The 24886-nt window shown below is 33.0% G+C and overlaps 1 long non-coding RNA gene across 1 annotated transcript; it reads right to left on the bottom strand.

The window, feature by feature from the left end:
- Positions 1-1124: 1124 nt before the first annotated feature.
- Positions 1125-20717, bottom strand: LOC122229965. Its single transcript, XR_006207217.1, has 4 exons — positions 20669-20717; positions 9898-10063; positions 5927-5980; positions 1125-1257 (listed from the first exon to the last, which is right to left on the bottom strand). It is a non-coding gene; the product is annotated as an uncharacterized LOC122229965 (long non-coding RNA).
- Positions 20718-24886: the final 4169 nt, after the last annotated feature.

The following is a 24886-nucleotide window of genomic DNA, read 5'->3' as shown; positions in this document are numbered from 1 at the left end:
TCAAATCAAGGAAATAAAAGGATATTTACAAGGCTTTTGGATGCAGGCTATGGTCTTTTAATTCTTGGATGGGGAAAAAGATGGTAGAGTTTTGGTAGAGTTTATGGCATATTAGTTTTACATCAGTGGGCATACAAAAGAGAAGTGTTGAAGCAAATTCATGAACCTGCAGTTAGTAGATAAATATTTAGTTCATTTATAGTAGTTAATGTAACTCACTAGATGTATTTTTCAGTATTTTATGCTTCTTCATCTCTGATGGTTACTGGTTCTCTGGCAAAAGAAAAAGGACAAACAAAAAACAACATATGGAAGCAAATACACACCTAAAAATGACACACAAGTGGGGTGCCTGGGTGGCTTGGTCAGTTAAGCGTCCCACTCTTGATTTTGTCTCAGGTCATGATCTCACAGTTCATGAGTCCAAGCCCTTATTAGGCACTGAGCTGACAGTGTGTAGCCTGCTTGGGATTCTCTTTCTCTCCCTCTCTCCCTCTCTCTCTCTGCCCCTCCTGCCTCTCATATAATAATAAGAAAACACAAGCAAACAAAAAACCTGTGCATTGGTTATTTTGGAAGGCAAAATGCCTCCTATTATCAGACCTAACACTTATTTTCAAAACAGCAAAGTTTACGTTTCACTGTGGGAAAGAAGTGTCCTAGAACAAAGAGAAGCCATGTGTACCATAGGAGAGACACTAGAATTGGGAGCAAACATGAATGGGGAATAACAAGGGAAAATAGAAATAGAACTAGGGACTGGGGGAATCCTATAATTCTTAATCGTGAACTTACTGTTGGTTTTCTTTTCTTTTTTTTTTTTTCCATTCATGATCTGCTTTTCTACACTACAGTTAGTCCCATAATATAAGATATTGCCCTATTCTAAAATGCAACCACCAAGGAAAAATGACACTTCATGCTTTATAATTTCTTTAGTGTGAATTGTAAATGATTTTTTAAAACCCTTTTCTGACGGAAAACAAATTATTCTATAACCTACTAAGTGGAGTTCAAACATTTCAATCACACAAAATACAGTGTTATATCATTTCAAGATTAGTACAAAAATATTGTTCACTTTCAACTAACTATGTTAAAAATGGAGAGATTTATTTGTTTGTTTTCATTTGTTAAACCATTTAAAAAATATCTTAATCATTTGAGAATGTCAAAATTATCAGAGGCCATATCTTCTACACCAGCTCACAGAAGATATAAACTTTGGTGAACTTCACATCTGTTTGGTAATGGGGTCTGGGAAGAAAAACAAGCAAATCTTATTATATTCAAGTTAAATTATGGTGGAGTTCTATCATAAGAGTTTGGCCTCTACCTTGATAACTTAGTTTGAAAGAGCTGTTTAGCCATTCTGTTCTTATATTCTTCATCTGTAAAATACAAATACTAGCATAAATGATGATGAACAATGGAACATTTTCCACTGATGCTCATAGTAAGATCTTCACTTACAGACTCTTCTCCTTACATTCTTGCTAAACTCAAATTGCCCAACCAGTGGTTACTAAACTGAATCTTGCTGTCTGTGCATCCTGTTCTAAGGTTAACAAAATCTCAGTTTGCACACACCTTCTGAGATTTATTTTTAATTGAAGATTAATTGACATACAGTATTGTATCAGCTTCAGGTGTACAACATAGTGATTCAATATTTATATACATTATTATGTAACCACAATAAGTCTAGTTACTGTCACCATACAAAGTTGTTACAATATTATTGACTATAGTCCCTTTGCTGCACATTACATCCCCATATCTTATTTATTTTATAACTGGAAGATTGTACCTCTTACTCCTCTTCATATATTTTGTCCACCTCACCACTACTGTCCCCTCTGGAAACCATCAGTTTGTTCTCTGTATCAATGAGTCTATTTCTATTTTGGTTGTTGTTGTTATTTGTTTCTTTTCTTTCATAGATTTCACATACAAGTAAGAACCTACAGTATTTGTCTTTCACTGTCTGACTTATTTCATCCATCCAGGGACTTCTTACGTCCATCCATGTTGTTACAAATGACAAGATTTTATTCTTTCTTACTGCTGAATAGTTCTATTGTTTATATAAACTACATCTTCTTTATGCATTCATCTATTGATGGACATTTAGATTGTTTTCATATCTTGCTCATCATAAATAATACTTTGATGAACAGGGATGCATATGTTTTTTCAAATTGTATTTTTTGTTTTCTTCAGATAAATACCTAGAGTTAGAATTGCTAGGTTGTATGGTAGCTCTATTTTCAATTTTTTGAGGAATATCCATACTGTTTTCCATAGTGTTACACCAATTTACATTCCCACCAACCAGTGTACAAGCATCCTCTTTTCTCTACATCCTTGCCAACACTTGTAATTTCTTGTCTTTTGGATACTAGGCACCTTGACAGGTATGAGGTTCTATTTCATTCTTCTCATTGTGGTTTTGATTTGCATTTCCCTGATGATTAGTAATATTGAGCATCTTTTCATATGTCTGTTGGCCATCTTACTGTCTTCTTTGGAGAAAGATCTATTCAGGTCCTCTGCCCATTTTTAATGAGGTGTTTTTTTTTTTTTATTGAGTTGTCTGAGTTTTTTTAATATATTTGGGGTGTTAACCCCTTATAGGGCATGTCATTAGCAAATACCTTCTTACATTCAGTAGATTACCTTTTCCTTTTATTGATGGTTTCCTTTATTATGCAAAAGCTTTTTAGTTTGATATAGTCCCACTTGTTTATTTTTGCTTTTGTTGTCTTAGCTTGAAGACACAGATACAAAAAAAAATATTGCCAACACGGACATCAAAGAGCTTACTTCCTGTTTTCTTCTAATTTTATGGTTTCAGGTCTTCCATTTAAGTCTTCCATCCATACAATTTATTTTTAAATAAGAAAGTGTTCTAGTTTCATTCTCTTGTGTGTAGCTAAAATTCAGTTTCTTCAACACCATTTATTAAATAGACAGACTTTTCCCCAATACATATTCTTCCCTTCTTTGTCATAGATTAATTGACTATAGGAGTATAGACTTATTTCTGAGCTCTTTATTCTGTTTTACTGATCTCTGTGTCTGTTTTTGTACCAGGACCATACTATTTTGATTACTATAGCTTTGTAGTACAGTTTGAAATCTGGGAGATTGATAGTGCCAGCTTTGTTGTTGTTTTCCCTCAAGATTGCTCTGACTATTTGAGGTCTTTTGTAGTTCCATACAGATTTTAGGATTACTGTGTCTAGTTCTGCAGAACAAATGCCATTGTTATATTGATAGAGATTGCACTGGATCTGTAAATTGCTTTGAGTAGAATCGACATTTTAACAATATGAATTCTTCTAATCCATGAGCACAGTTTATCTTTCCATTTGTTTGTGTCATCTTCAGTTTTTTTCATCAGTGTATTCCAGTTTCAGAATACAGATCTTTTATCTGCTTGGTTAAATTTATTCCTACATATTTTTTTGATATGATTGTAAATGGAATTGTTTTCTTATATTCTCATAGCTTATTATTAGTATATAGAAATACAACAGATTTCTGTATATTGATTTTGTATCCTAAAACTTTTCTGAATTCATTTATTAGTTCTAAGTGAATAATTCTGAGAACAAAACTAAATCTTGACTGACCTTCCCAACTTATAAATCTGTATGCTAATTATTCCTTCCCAATATCCATCTTGCAGTGTTCTCACATTGAAAAGTTTTTAATGAAGGCTTAAACTAATTGATTTTGATTTAGTTTTTCTCATCCCATAGATTTAATGCCTGGGAAATATTGATAAAGATAAGACATGCCAAGAAAACTATTTCTCCTTTATTATAGGCCTCTGTGGCTGGAAAGTGTGGTAAGTTCTTCACCTGTCTGGTATTTTACCATTTTGTGTCAGTGTGCTGCTCAAACCTTTATGTCATCACTATTATCATCTTTGGATGAGATTCCTCTACTTGTTTTTATCACTGCTAGGACCCTTTAAGGTGAGGCAAGAGTGCAAGGATTCGATTAGGGGGAGCTCACTTGTATTTTTCATTCCTCACCACTGGAAGGCAATAGACAACTGTCAGTTGGAAAGCTGACAACAAGCTGGTGCACTATTTGCATAGGTGCCTATACCCCCAATTATTTGAACACTTCAAGGCATTTCACTTGGAGAATTCATAATTATAATAGCCATTTTGAAGAGATTTTGATGTAAAAATTTTGTTTATTTGAAAGGTGTCAAGACACAAAGGCTACAAATCTGGTAAGGAGGTTGCATCGCCATATCTATCTAAAAAGGGGATCATTTGAGAGAAAGGTTATTTTACTTAAATAATCTCTATTAACTCTTCTGTGAGAGCCAGTATGTGTGTATGTTCAGGTTTCAAAATGGGCTTTCTACCTGTAATCATTCTTTCTTGCAGAGGGATGATAATTAACTTGTAAGAATAATTTTTGTCTAAAATAAGCTTCTTCTTAATTTTCCTCTATGTATGTATGTGCATATGTGTTCTTCTTCTGTTTTTTCCTTCTCTTTGGTTATTTTGTATATTAGTCATATTTTTTGTTATTATGGTTGCAATCTTAAGAATATATACATATCTGGATACATATTCAAATGTTTCATAAAGAAAGAAAATTATTGGGTTGCCTTGGTGGCTCAGTCAGTTAAGCGTCCTACTCTTGATTTTGGCTCAGGTCATGATCTCATGGTCTGTGAGTTTGAGCCCCACATCAGACTCACACTGACAGTGTGGAGCCTGCTTGGGATTCTCTCTCTCCCTGTCTCTGCCTTTCTCTGTCTCTCTCTCCCTCTCTCTCTCTCCCTCTCTCTACATTTCTGTCTGCCCTGTTTGCATGCTGTCTCTTTCAAAATGAATAAACTTTAAAAGAAAATAAAAGGAAAGCAAATTATTTTGCTGTTATTTTTTGCTTAAAAAATAGTCTATATTAAAAAAAATCTTCAACTGAGCATGTAATAGAGTGATAGCTTTGTTAGCTAGTGACTAGATCAGAAAAAGCTCTGTCGAAACGAGTATTTCTAAACAAGATCTAAGGAGTAGTTGCACTTTAGTTTATGTATACTTATGAATTATATTAATAATGTGTACTGTATCTCATCAATTTTTGAATCTTTAAACAAATTAGCATTATTAGGTATATTGATGCAAATATCCATCTCCTTCTACATTTTATGTAAAATTAACATCAACCACTATTAACATTAGCCACTATTCTAGTATATGCAATACTAAAATTAAAACTTATTTAATTTTAATAAATTTTCTACATTGACTTCTGAGGGTCAAATGAGCTGTCATTAATTTTCACAAATATATATGATTTTGAATATAAAAAATTGTAATCAAATAACTTGTGAAAATGGATGTCTTTTTAAAAGGTTAATCTCATGAATAAATTCTTAAAACATTACTGGTAGGGGCACCACACCTGGGTGGCTTAGTCAGTTAAGTGTCTAACTCTTGATTTCAGCTCAGGTCATGATCTCATGGTTCACAAGTTTGAGCTCCTCATTGGGCTGTGCACTGATAACATGGAGCCTGTTTGGATTATCTCTCTTCTCTGTTTGGCTCTCTCCTGCTTGTGCTCATAAGCTCGCTCTCTCTCTCTCTCTCTGTCTCAAAATAAATGAATACACATTTTTTAAATATTATATATAATAAGAGCCAACTGTTTATTTCAATTATAATTTTCATATTTTTAAGTAATTTTAAGACCTTACACTAATATTAGATTGAGTATATGAACATTTTCAAATTAAGAAAAAATTATAAACCTCAGTGTCTAAACTTTTTATTTACCCTATTCTTATACATTGTAGAATGTGCAAATGCCTTTTGATAATGCTATATATATATGTGTTTATTTTCCTTATTTACTTTAACATTTGTGAAGTTGATATAAAATATACACTTACAAAAATAAAGAATTATGGAGTTTGTGATTTTCTATCTTCCAGTTTTCTCTGTCTCTGAAGGGAAGAAACAAGAATTGATAACTTTGGTTAAAGGTGTTAATAAAAAAGTGTTTGGGACTATGCTTAGCATAATAATTACAGGGAGACATGAATATATACAAGATAATAGATATGGTTTGTATATTTTTCAAAGATGACATTACAGTTAATTGATATAGGAATTGTAATATAAATATGCATTGGCTTAATATGTTGATAAAATCATTTATAATGTAACCTAAAAGTATGATTTATGAAGGTATGATTAATATACCTTAATATAAAACCATGAATGTGTTAAAATTTTGATTTATTTGACTCAATATTAATCTCTTTATTCATAAGGAAAAGTTTATAATTTTTTTTAATGTAAAATACTATATATAAGAAGGGCTAGAATTTCTTTCTTTCTGTGAAACAAAATTATTCCTTGCCAGAAAATAATCTGTTATTCTTTTTAAAGTTATGTTCCTTATAATCATTGTTCCCAATATTTTCCAATAACTATTTATTCTAGTCATTTTTTCTTGAATATTACTTTCCTACTTTTCAAGATCAAATTCAAAAGAGTATGAAAGGTAGTAGAATATGTCACCTCAAAATATGACTGTAGGAGTTCAGGACATGCCACCCCACAATATGCCACTTTGGTATATTATTTTCAGTTGTAGCTCTCTGAAAACAACAAATGCAGGGAGAATCTTTCTTTGAATTCCTCTTATCTGCCTAAAGATAGATCCTCCAAAAGGAACTGAATTGTCATAATCCCCTTCCCTGGAGTTTGTCAACCAGGGAAGATTGACTGCTATCACAGGAGAGGAGACTAGAAGTCAACACCACCCTCAGACAAATACTGTTACAAACTATCATATCTTCTATCTATTTCTCTAAGGGCCCATTCAATTTTCCTAAAAACCATATCTTCTCTTCTAAGAGGCCTATATCCATCCGCTTTCCTTTCTCTGTTAAGATAGTAAATACTATCCTAAATTTTAAAGGTATATTTTTGAATTATTCCTTTTTCCTGGCTATCTCCTAATATATACGTGTACTATACATGTTATTAAACTTCTGTTGTTTTTCTCCTGTTAATCTTTTTTTTTTTTTTTTTTAATAAGAGTCTCAACTAAGAGCTCAGACAAGGTAGAGGAAAAATTAGTTTCCTTCCCTATAATAGATACAACTATTAAGATGTCCTTTATGTATAAAACTCTTTGTGGGTTTCCTGGAATAGTCACCAGGTAATAAGAAGATTTGCTTCTTTGCCTTTTAAAAAGAAGAACAATATAAATAGTTAAGTTTGATTGTTCTTTTCCAAATTTTAAGTAATTTCTAACTAAATAAGGAATGAAAAACCTAACAGACTATGAGAAACATGTAGTCTTCATAATTTTATTATGTAAAAGTAAAATATAGTAATACAAATATGTTTAAATAATTGTATACCTCTCAGTATAAAATAAGCATACTCAAATTCAAGTATACAATCTGGTACAAAAACTGTCTTTAAGTTAATTTTTGTTTCTAAATATTAGTAATATCTCAAGTGCAATTAGTGGCAATTGTTTATTATGTTTTATTATTACATCAGAGGCCCTAGAGATGGTCAATATCTGCCCAGTTTATATCTGATGATTTCCTGGGTAATCACTGACTAAATCATTATGTGTTAATTGTGTGTTATTCTTCTACAGAGCATTCCTATTTTTCCATGCTTTTATTGCTGGCTAACAAAATAATAGAAACAAACAGATTAAAATCTTAAATCAGCATAGATAGGGCAATTTCACTTAAAATTTTTGAAAATATTTCTAGCATTTGTTCTATCATCCAAACTTAACCCTGGCAAAATTGTAAAGATGAGACCTAAGTAAGAACCAATCCATAAAGATCATTTGAACATTAGCAAATGCATTTTAAACAACTGTCTTAATCCAGTGGATTTGCTTTCTTGATCAGGACTAGGAAAGATAAGTAGGATATTAAGGGGACATCTCACGGTCTATTAATGATCCTTTCTTATGTTGCTTAGCAATGATGAGGGAGCATAAGGCAACCAATGCCCCACAAACACCCCACCTCGGGGTGGGATATGTGTGATACTCCTCAGGTACTCCTGGCTGCATCAGAACAAAGGAAAAGGAAAAACAAATGGTTTAATGATAAGAGAGATCAGTCATGAAGGACATTAATCTCCATTAGTTTACATATGTCTTAGTAAATTATGAGAAAAAGGCAATCTTATCAATAGCCTGATCTCCAGAAACCTATAGACTCAGTTTCCTGGAGCCCCAGCATCACCCTTCCCTCCACAGTAATGTGGGGAACAAAGGCAAGAAGGAAATGACAGGTAAAATTAAATTTCTTTTTAACCTGCAGCCCATTGACAAATACTTGAGGCAAATACAGAGCCTAGTTCTCCAGGAACCCCCTACTGTCCTATTGTTAAACCTTACTAAAGGAAAAACAACCTTAGCTTGACAATAGCTAGGCCTCTGGTATTTTAGGAGTCTTCTTTAGCACATGAAAGTCCTTCTGGAGGCCTCTCTTTTCCCTTTGCCTCCCCCAACTCCATAGTATACAACCAGTCACTCCTCACAACCCCAGTGCTGTTCTTTCTGCTCACGGGTCCTGTCCCTGAGATGAGATTTTGGAGTGGTGGTGGTAGGGGGTGGTGGTCCAGAGTCAACTGACCAGAACTCTTGAAGACGTCTTTGGTGAAAAGGTGATTTTATTAAATCACGGGAACAGGATTTGTGGGCAGAAAGGGCTGCACTGGGATTGTGAAAAGTGACTGATTATATACTGTGGAGTTGGGGGAGGTAAAGGCAAAAGTCATGGCTCCAGAAGGACTTTGGTGTGCTAAAGAGGACTCAAAGATACCTGAGACCTGGCTGTTGTCAAGTTAAGGCTGTTTTCCCTCTAGTAAGGCATTAACATAGACCAGTTGGGAGTTCTGGAGAAATGTTATACTCTATATTTGCCTCAAGTATTTGCCAATGGGCTGCAGTTATAAAGAAATTCAATTTTACTTGCCATTTCCTTCTTGCTTTTTTTCCCCACATCACTATGGAGGGGAAGGTGATATTAGGGCTCCATGAAACGGAGTCCATAGGTTTCTAGAAATTAGGCTTTTGATAAGATTGTTTTTTTCTCATAATTTACTAAGATTGTATAAACTGATGGAGTCTCATGTCCTGCATGACTGTGATCTCTATCACTTAACCATTTGTTTCCTTTCCTTTCCTTTGTTCTTGAGAAACCAGGAGTGCCTGAAGAATATTACACATATCCCTATTTTTGGGAGTGGGGGGGTCAGGCAATGTGCTAGCTTTTACTTGACCCTTAGCTTGCCTTATGGTCCTTCATCATCTGTGCTTTAATAAAATCACCTTTTTTGAACCAAATATGTCTTAATTCTTTCTTGGCCATCAGCTCTGAACGCCCATCACTCCAAAACCCCACCAGCAGAGTATTCCCATATCTTATTCTGCTCAGAGTCTTAAATGCTTCTTTGTAACTACTAACTACTAACTCCAGAGATGATGGCCACCATCATAGAAAATCAAAATACCAAATTTTAGCTATCCTTCAAGAATCTTAGCATCTGAATGTTTCTCCTTATCCCTTATTACTAAATGCAAATTAAGAAGCCAATGGATGAAATTAAGTTCCCATTTTCCTGTTCCTATGTCTTGTCTCATGATTAGCATACCTTGTTTTCCCCATATTTTTCAAGAATCTGAGCAGTGAACAATTCTCAGAACAATACTAAACTTTGAGCGGCCCTTTTTAATCAGCCTTATAAAATCTTTCAGCTACTTACTTCCTGCAGATACTCATTTTTAGCTTTTCCCCATATTTCAGCATTCTTAAATACTTGAGTTAATGACTTTAGTTGTTTCTTTTTCTTCTTTCAGTGTAATACTTACCTTACAGAATTGTTGTTAATGTAAAATATGTATGTAAATTATTTAGCACAGAACAGGCTTTACAGATGACCTGCTAAAAATGGTAGTAATACTGTTGATGCCAATAATTAAACAACATCCATAGCTGGATTTCATTGGATGATGATGATGATGATACCAATGAAGTCTAGGAAAAGTAAACAGTAAATAATTAGGTAGCAACTCAGAGCAAGGAAGCAAATAATTAGGTAGCAACAATGGAACAGTGAACTTTATAAGTATAGACCAAACCCAAAAAGAGGGCAACATTGCCAACAGCAAACTGAAACGTAAAACAGCAGATTACTTTGGAGATTTTAAATTAATATTTTCATTAGTAATATCGCACAGTGTTGTGGATTTCAGGTCATCGTTTCTTTACTGATGTTCCTCCCAAATTACCTGCAGACATTTTTGAGGAGAGTGAATTTTATTGGTTTCTTGTTTCTGTGCCAGCCCTCTAGAAACAAATGAGATTTTTTCCTGCCATACAAGCCTCTGACATTAGGATAGAAATACTAACGAAGCAATTTATGTCCTCATTGTAACAGGCTAAGTCTAAAAATTTGTAGAGTCTTTATACCAAGTTTTGTAGTGTTAAGTAATGGACTTACACATTTTTGAGAAAATGTTTAGATTCACAGAGTGGATTTATTTTTAAAGTGCTTAAGGAAACTTAGTATGTGAAACTCCAAACCACCGAAAGGCCAATCTTGCCTTGAGGGCACAGACCCATTAGCACTTGTTCAGGGTCCCATTCTTTTCCCAGGAGAAGATCAATCTTGGCAAATAAGAAATCAGTGGTCATTAATTCTTTGCATTTGTAAGAGAAGTTGCTTCTGAGCTTTATTCTTAACTCAATCCACCTGAGATCTAGATTTCTTAAGTGAATTGACCTTTAGTCTGGTAGCCAGAGTCTTTATAGAACTGTATAGTAGTTCAAGGTTTAGAGAGGTTGGATCTGTTCTTAGTGGAGTTATCTCCTGACTTCAAGAGGTAAATGCGGGTTAAAATTTACTAGGGCAAGCAGTTTCTAAGGGATACCTTTTGTAATGTGATTGTCTGAAGATTTACTGGGAAATGTTACCCGTGTCTCTCTGTATTATAAATTATTTTAACCACATATGTAAGTGGATTCAGTTAATTCAGATTATTAATATTATTCAGATAAAGTGATTGCAAATTAAACACTAAGGTTTTTTGTTTAAGTACTTAATTTTGTTCAGGTTTTATGGTGCTAACAACTTTTGTTAGCTTCTCTGTTACATGACCAAAATATAGTTACCTCCTTTCCTGTAAATGCATACTATTTCTTAATTGAAAGGGTGAGGTTTTTTTTTCCACCATCTTTGAATATAGGCTGACTTTTGTAGGTTGCTAGACCAATAGATACAACAGAAATGACAGTATAGCTAAGTCATAAGAAGTTTCACAGCTTTTGCCTGGACCTCTTGGAATGCTTTTTCTTAGAAAACTTGTACTGGGAGACATCAGACAGCATGGTAAAAATTGGAATAACTCAGGCCATTTTGGAGGAAGAGATACCATGTGTAGGGAGAGAGAAGCAAAGAGACATCAAGACACTAGACATAAGAGTTTAAAAATCCTGTTCTAAGTGGATCCTGCAGTCTCAGCCACAACAGAAACCCAACCCCTGAGCCACAAAATTATGAACAAAATGAAATAGTTATATTAAGTGACTAAATATTGGGCTGATTTTAACAAGATTGATAGCTATAAGAGAATTGGGTAGTAGATCTAATTCCATAACAAAACCTAAAACAGGTTTCATTGCTTTGAGATTGTCAGTCAGAAGTTGGTAGAGCTTTGAGGAGACTTCTGGTGATTATTCTGAAGATGAGTGAGGAAATGTTATTGGAAGTGGGAGAAAGGGGATTTTACAATGTAGTAGAATAGATTTTGGCAACACTGTCACCTGTAATAAAGTGGAAAATAGCAAGGGTAAATAATAAACCTTTGTTCTGGCATGGAAAATTTCCAGGTAGTATCTAGAAAGTTTCAATAGTCTCTTCTACATGCCTGTTTATAAAATAGAGAACAGAGATCAGCTAAAGAAGGAACCATTCAGTTTTTGAGAAGAATTTTAATTTTTAAAGTATATTTATTTATTTTGAGAGTGAGAGTGTGTGTGAGCGTGTGGGCTAAGGGGCAGAGAGAGAGGAGATGAGAGAATCCCAAGCAGGCTCCATGCTGCCAGTGCAGAGCCAGACCTGGGACTTGATTGATCCCACAAACTGGAAGATCATGACTTGAGCTGAAATCAAGAGTTGGACACTTAACTGACTGACCCACACAGATGCCCCAGTTTTTGAGCAAAAATTTTTAAAAATATGCAGAGGACCCAGGACTTGCTGGTTTCAAAAAATTTTCATCTCCATTACTTCTTTGCTAGAGATTATCAAGGTAAAAAGAGAAAGAATCTAATTTAGTATGGAACAAACAGTAGGCTTTGGGGTCACTTTTATGAAAGAATGGCTTCAGTATCCTGTGTTGATACCTCTGGAAGATTTAAGGATACCTCTAGAAGATTTAAGGCCATCCCTGTTAAGACTTTGTAGAATCTTACAAGATCTTCTCAGACCCTCTCTGCCACAAAAGCATGCCTCTAAGAATCTTAAGGGCATGCCACACTGACCCTTTTAACCAGATAAAAACACTTGTAAGAATCTTAAGGGAAATATTGCATACCAACTTGACTTTTGAGCCAAATCAGAACAGAACTTGTCTTGAAATGTGGATATGATTTCCATATAATGGAGTGGATTAAAATCTGATACACTACAGGCTCACAAAGTCTTAAACACATTATATCAGCTTCAACAAAAAGGAACAGAGATAATATAAAATACAAATAAGTCTTTGAGCCCTTAAACTTGTTTATACAGGAAACATACTGAGAAGCTTATTTCATTATGATCATGGTCTGTTTCCTATGGAAAAGAGGGAGAGAACCAAGAACTCAGAATGTGGAACAAAGAGACATAGAATAATCATCAAGAAATTGGAGACATGGGCTAGGCTGGTATGGGTGTGAAAGTTGAAATATCTTAAAGGATAAAATATTGTCTTTATCAAGGGGAGACAGAAGGAGGCTGATGCACACAAGAGACACCAATTAAGTAAGTGAGAAGGCCATCTCAGAAGTGGATCATCCAGCCCTAGTCATGCCAGGCAAGCAGAGCCCTCTCAATATCTGATGCATAAAATGATAAGCAATGTTGTTTTAACACATTTAAGTTTTTGGAATAATTTATTATATATTGATAAATAAATAGGTAATTGGAGCTTGCCTTTCTTTACTATATTTAGTATAATTAGTATAATTATGAATTAACCTCCCTTGAATCAGTAGAATATGAGACTTAAATCAGAGCTGCAATACTCAATGCCCCTCAGGGCTTCACAGCATAAGCAAAGTTAGTTACTATATACGTGCTCAACAAAGTAGTGTTAAATGAATGAGCTCCTTGAACTTCTGCTTTGACAAGACATTCTCAGCATATTTATTGGCTTTTAACTGTTATCATCCTGAAGATAGACACTTTGGTAAGTCATTTGGAATTCAGTGCTTACTACAGTACAGGCACAGTGTTAATATTATCCTCACAATAACACTTGTTGACATTATTGTTGAAAGTTAGGTTCCTTGGGATAGGTTAGCAAGAAGGATGTTTATAAGAGACTGCTCTTGAGATCAATATCTCCGAAAGGAAAAAGATTGAAACAGGAGTGAAGAGAGGGAGGTGACTTGTCATATACTTTAACCAGCAGTGTTGGTTTACACCATGGAGAGCACTGGAATTGACTTCTAGTCAAATCAATACATCCTTTCAGAGACTACTGTAATTGTTTATTATAGTTTTTTATAAATTGCAAATTAATTTGACAAGACCAACCTGCGCAAACCTTACCAGCAAAGTTGAAAAATTCTCACAGAAAAAAATTACAAAACAGTCCCGAAGTATGCAAGTGAAAAGAATAATTGAATACCAAGATTTATGATTTTATAATAACTTCTGTATAATGTTTTCCAATTTAAAAAATTAATAAATTGCTTGTGATCTGGAAAGCTGCAGTTTATTTGTAATACATTTTAAATTTCTATCACTTCTAGTCACTTGTCTCTATGTGTTTTTATAATAGAGAAAACAGTATGTAGTTCTGAGTTACCTGGATATCTCAGGATTGTGGTAATTAATAATTGTGCTAATATTCTTAATCCTAATTTTTAATCATCTATAAATACATAAAAATTCAGCCCAAGTATTTTCAGTCTTTTACCTTTATTCAGAGAGCCTTTTTAAAAATAGGAATATTTTCAACATAATTTTTTTTTGAAAAAGCTATTTTTTTTAATATTTATTTTTAAAGTATTGCCAAATTTGGATGTGGCAATTAGGCCATCTCAGTAGAATTCAGTTTCACTGTATAATATAAATGTATCTAATCAAAAAATAGGAATGAGGGGCACCTGGGTGGCTTAGTCGGTTGAGTGTCCGACTTCTGCTCAGGTCATGATTTCACAGTTTGTGAGTTCGAGCCCCACATCGGGCTCTGTGCTGACAGCTCAGAGCCTGGAGCCTGCTTCGGATTCTGCTTCTCCCTCTCTCTCTGCTCCTCCCCTGCTCACATGCTGTCTCTCTCTCAAAAATAAATAAAGATTAAAAAAAATAAAAATAAATAGGAACGATATGAAAATATTTTTCTCAAAATGTATTGCAAGGAACAGTTGTAGAATTTCAGAATTAAAATTTGTACCATATGGAAACTCCCATCAATCATTCAATTTGTTTCCTCCATAACTTTTTGTAGCAATAAATTTCAGTGTATTTCTATAACATGGTCTTGTTTACAAGCTTTCTTTTCTTTCCTTTCCTTTTCTTTTGTTTTTAAACTTTTTTCTATGTTTATTTATTTTGAAAGAGAGAGACAGCATGAGCAGGGGAGGAGCAGAGAGAGAGGGAGACAGAGAACCTGAAGTGGGCTCCAGGCTCTGAGCTGTCAGCACAGAGCCTGATGCCGGCTGGAACTCATGAGCGGTGAGATCATGACCTGAGCTGAAGTCGGAAGCCCAACAGACTGAGCTACCCAGGTGCCCCACAAACTTTATTTTCAATAATTAAAAGTTTCTAAAACTAAAACAGATGACTTCTTTTTATTTCTTGTTCATTGACATCTTTGAAGATTTCCAGCCAGTTTTGAAACAAATGTGATCAAATGTAGAGGACTCACTTATGAAAGGTTCAATAGAATTACAGTCTACTGAAGTTGATTTACAAAATACCCTTTAGCAATTTCAAAACTTTCTAAAATTTAACTGATGTCTGGCAAAGTGAAAATGCGTATTGCTGCACTAAAGAAATGATGATGATGGTGATGATGATGATTGAGCAACTTCATCACAAAAAAATTATGTATTTCAGTGATTTCTGTATGTATACTTTGACAATTACAGATTTTGTTTCAGTTGCAAAAATATCACTGCTCATTTGGATGCAATTATGAATTATTTATTCACATGACCAATTTCAACCGCATTGGCTGAATAGGATTTGTAATTTAGAAAAAAAAATTGTTCTTATCAAAATTCTATGAGTCACTGAAATTTGTTAGTGTTAATATTATTACTGATAGTATTACTACATAATACAATTAATTTTACTCAATGGACAACTTTTTAACTGAATTTACAAAATTTCAAAATCATGTACAGTGAACTTCCAAAAGGTTTACTTTTATTTGATTTATTGGATAAAACATTAAATTATTACTTGAATAATCTTCCATGTTTTTCTACTTGATACAGCTATTAGTATAAATCTGGCACCATTTAAGTGTTTGTGAATGGCTTCTCTTGTAACTGATGCTATAGCAATAATTGAGATTTTTTTTTTTTTACTTAAAAAAAAACTTAGGAGTCAAAAAGACCAAAATTAATTTGGAAGAAAAATTATTTACTAAGAAGCCATAAGTTAGAGTGATATGAAAATGCATATTCTGCAACTACATATGGTAAAATATCATTTTGCTTCTTTTCAGGTTTTGTGCAACCTTTATATTTATTATAATTTTGCTGAGAAATAGAAATTTAGTTCTTAATTTTTATTTGATTTCATCCTAACTTTTTTGAACCACTGGCACCTAAAATCCAAATTAAAAAAAAATGGCATTAAACATAAAATAAGCAATTGCAGATTTATACCACTCATGGAATTGATTAAACTGCTTTTACAAAAACATTCATATTTTTCTCTGCTTGTTCTATGGTGGTACTGTTCACTTCATCTCTCACATATATTGCACATATGTCTGATGTATAATTTCCCACATTTCCTACTGACTGCACTAACAGGTAGCTTGGCAACTTCCTGCATCTCATAAGCATAGGCCATGACAGAGTTGGCTGGCACAGGTGGTTTACAAGGACATCGTGGTTGAATAATTTTCCTACTACTACACAAGGCTGGAATGAGTTAGTTGCTTCTAGATTATCTTATCCCTTAGCACTATATTTTTTATCAGCAAGTGCCCTCAGGAAAAGAATGATGAGTTATCTTTGCTCATTTTTCAAATTTAATCACATGTTAAATTGATAACTCTTACTGAGCATATATCATATACACTAGTAGATGATGCCAGGTAATGAGAGGAATCACTAAAGATCTACTAAACCAATTCTGATTTATTTTATCTAATTCTTATTACTACTTTATTTTTAAAAATGAAAAATTGGGGATAATTCCTAAGATGGACAAGTGCTCTTCCAGGAATACAGCCATAAACTAGGACTTTAGAAGGCAAACAGAAAAGCCCATCAGACTATTTATAAGAATCCTGAAGTGTCTTCAATTATTTATAAAGCTATAATATTGAAGAGAAGAGAAAAGTCTCTCAGATTAGCTCTCAGGAGCTAATTGAGTTCAGGTTTTGGTTAAAGGAATGAAATGTGTTTTAACATTTGGAGCTATCCATACATAAAATTTAATATGTTGAAAGTTAACATTTTATATTTGTAAAAATATTCAGGTAGAGGGTAGATGAACATCTACTCTTAATATTGTAGAGGAGATTCCTAATTTGGGTAGGAGTTTGGAAATGGTGCCCTCTGTACAATCTACAGGTTTTTATTACCTACAATGAACAGTAATGTGCATTGGTGTCCCACTACAATGCAATTTACTTTACAGTAGATTCAGTAAAAGTTACTCAACTATGCCTTCATGCTAAAAAGCAATGAGGCAATCAAATGAACCTATTGTAATTTGTCTGGTTATGGAATTACCTTATAGCATAGAAAACCAAGGACAGAAAAAGGGCATGAGGCCCAAAGCAGGAAGTGGCAGAATTAGAGAGAGGTACTGGCAGTTGAATCATTATGAAATTGTAGAGTACATTTTTTTTTACTATAAAACACAATTCAAATTTTATAACTATTCAGTGTCAGCACCCACAAGTACATGCCAGATACTAGGTCCTGAATGAAGAAAGTTATATATATATATTTTTTTCTATGCTCTTCTAGGCTTTCTGCCATGTGGTGCTCTTTGATTTTCAGACAAAGCATATGAAAATGTATAGGTGTGCGTGTGGGGTTTTTCTCGTTGTTGGTTTTTTGTTTTTTTCTGTTTTTTTTTTAACTTTCCTCAAAATGGATACAAGAAAAGATATAAAGTTTTGTTATTTTAATGTTAGATTTCTACACACAATATTCCTTGACTAAGACAATCTGTTTTAAAAAATCTGGGCATTTTGACTGATTCTAAAATATAGTAAAGATTCAAATTGATAAGTTCTATAGGTATTTGTTGTAATATATTTATGTTCTTGTATATATCAATGGTTATATACTGAATGTGTCCTCACAAAATTCATTTGTTGAAATACTACCCCCAAATGTGGTATTAGGAGGTATAATGACTATGGGAGGTGATTAGTTCCTGTGGATGGTGTCCTTAAAAAGGAATTAGTGCCCTTCCAAAAGAGACCCCAGGGAATTTTCAAGAACCTTCTTAAATGAAGGACACATCCAGAACTTGGAAGTCTGTGAACCAAGAAGCACGTCCTCAACAGGCACCAAATTTGCTGGCTCCTTGATCTTGGACTTTCAGACTCTAGAACTATGAGAAATTTCTGTTGTTTCTAAGCTATGCAGTTTGATAATTTCTTATAGTAGCCCTAATGGTCTGAATCACTAACATTTTATCTATACCATATTTATGGTATAGAAATCATGTTTTCCTCCAAAAAATTTTTCTTCTTCCCCTCCTAAATCATCATGCAGCATATGATATTAGAAATCTTTATAGATAGATGATACATAGATAGATAGAGACACAGAGAGAGAGAGATGATAGATGATAACTGAAATGTTTCTGGAAGAGTTGTAGATTTTAGTTTTGTTGACTGTATGTTTATTAAGCTCATGAAAATGACATTTGCATATATAAAAAATGATCATCCTTATGTAAGCAAACATTAAATGATAGTTATTTAGAAGATGAATATATTTAAAATAATGGATTAAATCACAACTTCTTTCTTAAGTCATTTCTATAGTGTTGTCAGCCTATTGATATACATAAGCCAGTTTCAAATAATAGCACTGACATGTGAGGGATAAATGAACAAACATTTTTAAATGGCCAATTTCTAGACTTAAAAAAATCACTTTAAAGACAGTATACAGAAGTGAAAGATAAAACTTTTAAAGGAAAATATATTTTCTTCAACTTAAGAAAAATTAAAGAAATCACCTGCTAACTGCAGACTTTTCCTAGAACCCCTTTTTTCTACTATTCTAGGCATTCCACATTACAAATTGAGTCTGAACTATACCTCTTAATTAGTCTTGAAAAATAACATATATAACTAATCTCATAATAGCATATTGGTTACATGAGTATAATTATTATAAATAGATATCTTCACACTGATGCTTATATTTGAGAAGAATAGATGATTATGGCTAGGTATTTAATGATGAGTTCTTAATAAATGATATAGAAGTGCCTCTCTGGTTACCCACTACATTTTATTCTTGAAAGATAAAAAGTTAAAATTTCAAGGCTCTATTTTCATACATTATAAACTTTTCACATTATAGAAAATTGTACCCATTAGCAAAATATCTTAACAGCCTGATTGTGAAATGAAGTAATTCTTACACCTTTGTTCATATTCCGGTAGAAGAAACTTTCTTTACCTTCTCTGCAGCTAATTCTACAATCTGTACAATGAATTCTGTCCTCTTCCTTTATGTGAAGGACAACACATCTGCCTTTCTTCCTTTTCCTATCATTTCTTCTTCCCCTTCATCACATAAACCTGCTTATTTTTTTTTCTTAAAAGCGTCTGTTCTTATAATTTAACTTCCTTTAAGATAACCATGTTTACTTCCTTCTTAATTCAGAATCTTCTGATAAGAGTACTTTATATCCAGTATTCCTGTCCTCTTTACTGCCTTCCATTCTCTTCTCTCAACTTCCTGCAATCTGATTTTTATTCTGTCAGCTTCACTGACAAAGCTCTTACTAAAGTGACTGGCATCCTCTTCTTGTTCAAATTAATGGAAATGATAATTCTCTCTGTATATCTTATTTTCTTCTCCAAAACTTGTCTTCAATTCACTCTTTAAATTTGGGGGTTAGTTCCTTTATTTCTTCAAACTTTTTTCTTTATTTCCCTAAAAACTCTCCCTGGATGATCTCATGTACCTAACTGTCAATTTGCCCAAAATTTACATTTATAGCAAATGTTGAAACAAGATCTGTCCTAACCTTTTTTTTTTTTTACTTCATCTGAATTTCAATAAATTGAATTAAAAGAGAGATAAAATGTTTTCCTTTTAATAACAAAATATTGGAAGATATCTCTTTAAACAAATATATAGAATATGTTTTCTTGTTCTTTCTTGTTATTATAAGATTCAGGAAAATAAGCATGGAAATACATAGAAACTTGAAATTGCAACTACTCTAAACATAATTTGAAGCACATGGAAAGCATTGCTCCAACTTCCTTTCCATTGCTTGACCTTCCTCTCCAACATCCAAATATGCCCAAAGACTTTCAAAGATGGGGATCTTTCTTGGACAACACATACTCTAAATTATATAACTAAACAGCTTTCTCCTGGTATATTTAATCTATCAATTTTTAATATTTTTAAACAATTTTAAAAAGTGCCAAGCAAAATAAATCTAATTATTTGTATGAAATCTTTAAATAGTTGAAAACAGAAAAGATGCTCCTTTCTCATCTCAAGGTTGGTTGTTCATCTCTTAATGGTTCAATTCAATGAATAATTTTTTCCATGGCACAATTTTTGGTAAGCCACCAAATTTGTGGTGATTTATTACATTAGCATTAGAAAACAAATACAGTCTTCAAGCACTGGATCATATTGAACTTCTTTTGTTGTCTACATAGCAATGATTTTTAATAATTGACCTCCTTTTATTTTCTTGTCCCATCTCATAATCTTGTCTAAAATGGGCATTAAGTTTTCCAATCAGGGTTTTGTGTAATACAGTTTATTCCCCTGGTGAAAATTGGTACATTTGGTCATCTTCAGTTTTTGTTGTCACTTTTTCGTGACCTGACAATCCTTATAAGACTCACAGCAATAATTTGACAATTTTATAAACCTAGTTATGTACGTTGAGATCTAATTTGTTGAGACAAATAAATGTACTTTGATTTAGATTATTCATTTTATAATCAATATACTTACATTGGTATCCACAAACCGATACAGCTTCAAGTTGTTGCTGTTGCTGTTGTTGGTTTTCAGAATGAGTATCATTCTTAAACAGGAGGGGGAGGGGGAGCAATACAGGAGCTGAGTCATTGAGTCATTCAGCTTTCACCATTTTCCATTGTTAGCGTCACACCATTTGTAATAAGGAATCAGTCCGTTCTTTCCTTGATATTTTTCTTGTTCTAAGCTTAATCAGTGTTGCCTGAGTGCTCAGTCAGTTGAGTGTCTGACTTCAGCTCAAGCCCTGATTTCACAGTTCAAGCTTCATGGCAAGCTTTGGGTTGACAGTAAGTGAGCCTGCCTTGGTTTCTCTGTTTCCATCTCTCTCTGCCCCTCCCTGGCTTGCATTCTCTCCCTCTCCCTCTCTCTCTCTCTTTCAAAAATAAAAGTTTATTTTTTAATTTAATCAATTCATTTTTCAACTTGAGACTTTTTCCATGACATATTAGGCTTTAGGCATCCTTACATTGTTTTTAGATGTCTCTTCACCTCTTTTATTTTATTTTGGAAATATGTGGCTTTTAAAATTTTATTATTGGGGCAACTGGGTGGCTCAGTCAGCTAAGTGTCTGACTTCAGTTCAGGCCATGGTCTTGCGGTTCACAAGTTCGAGCTGTGTATTGAGCTCTGGGCTGACAGCTCAGAGCCTGGAGCCTGCTTCAGATTCTCTCTCTCTCTCTCTCTCTCTCTCTCTCTCTCTCTCTCTCTGTGTGTGTGTGTGTGTGTGTGTGTGTGTGTGTGTGTGTGTCTCACTCTCTCTCAAAAATAAATAAACATTTTTAAAAAATTATAAAATTTCATTATTTGCTCCCCCAAATAACAGTGAAACTAGGTAGATTCCTCTGTATCTATCTTGGGTTCTTCCTTATAGGAATTATTCAAAATTTTAGTCTCAATTTCACATTTAGAACTTGTCTCCCTTAACTTGATAAACTTGTTTTTCACTTTTGGAGACTATATTATTCTCAAAAAGTAAATTTCAAATAGCTATTTTCTGGCTGTCCCAAACAGGATACCATTGCATTGTATTCATGATAGTTTTCTCCTTTTGTAACATCATTTATTAAATGTCCTCTGTTATTAAAACACATTATTTATTTAAATAAGATAAGTCACAGTAAATTTAGGAAAAGTGATGAACAGAATTTTTACAGGAGAAGTTTTGAAGACTCTGAGTTATCCACCCTGCCTTCCAGAATTAAAAGCATATTTCCCTTTAAATTCAAAAGAATTTTTAGAGTTTCCATAGCTTGTGTTTATGTTTTTGTCTTTCCCAGATCTAAAAGAAACACTGAGTTACATTTTTTTTTTGGTCATGAAATTATTAATGTTATTTACTGTTGTAAATCTGTGAAAATTTATATAGCTGTTTTTTGGTTCACCTTGTTAGATATTTCATGAAAATACGTTTGTTCTTCTTGCTGTTGATGTTGTTCTTGATATTGCATGAATTTCACTTCTGAGAACATTCTCAGAAGTTGTCGCAAAAATTTTTTTAAGTATTAAATGTGGAGCAATGCAGGGTGAAAATCGGGATTTATTTCCACTTTTCTAAGAATAACTAAAAAATACCACCAAAATTTCAAGGTCACTTAGCAGTCTTTTTATATGTAATAATATTACTTCTAGTGTTGGAAAAACAAATATGTGATAAATTAGGAATCTGTCATATTTTTCAACACTAATGTTATAATGTTGCAGTTATATCATTAGATCACAGTCATTTGTAGAAATGTATTTTAAAATGTATCTCTGTATTTATTTTTATACTAACATGAAGCTATTGTAGAAATTTATGTTAAATTTCCTTTGTCTCTCCAATTTCAGAGACATTGTAACATATTTTGAATATCTTAATCCATAAACTGTGATATTAGTAGGTCAGTTCTTGGCACAAGTGTTTATAAAAATAACAATAAATAAAAAATAAGTAAGTAAATATTTTTTAAAAGAGCAAAAGAAAGGTTTTCTTCAAAAACACAAAATCAAATCTGACCATAGCAAAGATCAGAAATCAAGTGTACTTACTTCATAATAACTCCTACTTCTATTTAAATTCTTCCTTTATAATAGCTGCATATATACATCTATTTATTCCATAATTATAATATTAAGACTAAATTCTAAATTCTAAATTTTGAATTCTATTTTTTTAATATTTTATGATCATTTTGAATATATAAACACCATTAAGAGTTTATGAGTGCATCATTATGCATGACATTATTTGAAATAACATAAACAGGTATCAGTCCTCTTTTCTAAAAATAATACTGTATTATGCATTCTGGGTCCCAGTAAAGTAACATAAGGATCATCCACCAATGCTATAATTACCTGAAATTTGAACTCTTTCAGAAACTTTTAGCCAGTATTATTAGTGGGACACTTTAAGAATTAATCTATGGTTTTAAGGGAAGTCAACTATGTATAAGGAGAAATTGACTATTTTGAAAATCTATACATGCTACAGAGCCTATGTATCTAATTCCAAAATGGGATACAGATGTGTTCAAAAGTAGGTGATGTAGGTATGTAAGTTTGATGGTGGAATAACCTAAAATAAACCTCCATGTATGCTACTCCATGTGCATTAGGCTAAAATGAGATCGACCGATTTTAACATTCTGGAGTCCAGTCTCCGAAATTTAATTTACTTCTAAGTTTCACTAGACCAACTAAGCACCATTTGTTCTGACAAACGAGTGGGAAAAATCAATCCTTTGAAATAATGGAGAAGACTATTTAAAAAAAAAAAAAAGCTGTGGAATGTCTGTATTTCTACCGTTTCTATCAGGTGTTGCTCTAAAAGATGTTATTTATAGTGAAATATAATTGGGTCACTTCCAGTGATGAAAATTTAGCTTCCTTATTATCCTGGACACTATGGCTCATCTCCTGTTTCACGTGTTGGCTGGATTTTCATGGTAATATCTTCATAATGATCAAAAGAAATGGCTCAGTTAATGGGGTTATCAGTACAATGTTAGATGCTGCCAAAATCTTTTGGCTCAAAATCAACTGCTATAACTGTGTCCAATATCTTTTCATCTATATCATAACATGTAAACGAAGAGAACAAAACCTTTAAGCTTTAGAATTAAAAGGACTATATAGTATGATTATATATTCAAAACTATAATATGTAATTGTTATTTAAGAAGTTAACTATTTTTTCCTATTTATACATTACCACCTATTTCTTTTCCAATGAATCAAGAATTAAAATATGTGGAGATATTTGATCTTAAAAGTAATCAGATAAAATAACATTTACTTAATTTATCAAATATTAATCAGAGATAAATATTTTCTTATTGAATAAATTGAAAATAATTACTATATTAGCAGATTCTTTTGTTAGCCATTTTTGAGAAAATGAGAAATAAAAGTTTACCTCCCTTAAGTTTTATCAATTGTTGTTGGGGTGGGGGATTGGGAACAGAGTCACAGAGATTTTCCACCAAAATCATAGGAGGGAATCATTCTGGTTTATGTGATTGATGTTTTATGGCCCAATCTTGAATAAAGGGTCTTCAGTCTAAGAAAAAAAAATGAGAGCAAAACATTTTCGGAAAACGTAGCAAGATATATTTGTTCACCTTGAACAAATAGGAAAGCAAAGTCTTAGGGAAGATATTGATAATAAGTCAGTTATCTTATTTTATGTTAGATCATTAGGTTTAATCAAGCTAGTTGCAAGAAAGGATGCTTTCTTTTTGTGCTTCCTGCTGATCTACTGAAACCTTGTAATCTTTTTTTATGCCACAACTCAGTTGGAATTCTTGTCTGAACCCATATTACTCGATGCAGGAAAGGGCTTTTGAGAAAATAGGATAATGTTATTCACATTGAATCTTTGAACCTTTTTTTTTTTTCAAGAAGGAATTATTGATTGTGTCAGCATCCTTCACACTGCATTGCAAAGATTCAATGTGGAACAACGATTCATTCTATAAAGGAACACAGGACATGATTGCCCTGCCTCCCACCCTATTAGTACTTTAACATTGGACTGAATTACCCAGCTGTTTTGACATACAAATCATCCCAATTGGTTTCTAACAATATAAAATATATTTTTGTATGCTGCTGTCATATTATTTTATCCTATTACATTCACAAACCTTATTTAGGTATTGAAGTGTGTGACCAGATCTCTTGATATAAGGTTAATTGGAAAAAAATAAA

The sequence above is a fragment of the Panthera leo genome, chromosome C2, assembly GCF_018350215.1.
Source record: "Panthera leo isolate Ple1 chromosome C2, P.leo_Ple1_pat1.1, whole genome shotgun sequence".
NCBI classification, from domain to species: domain Eukaryota; kingdom Metazoa; phylum Chordata; class Mammalia; order Carnivora; family Felidae; genus Panthera; species Panthera leo.
Note: the sequence above shows the minus strand (reverse complement) of the source record. Positions and strands in the feature narration are given on the sequence as shown.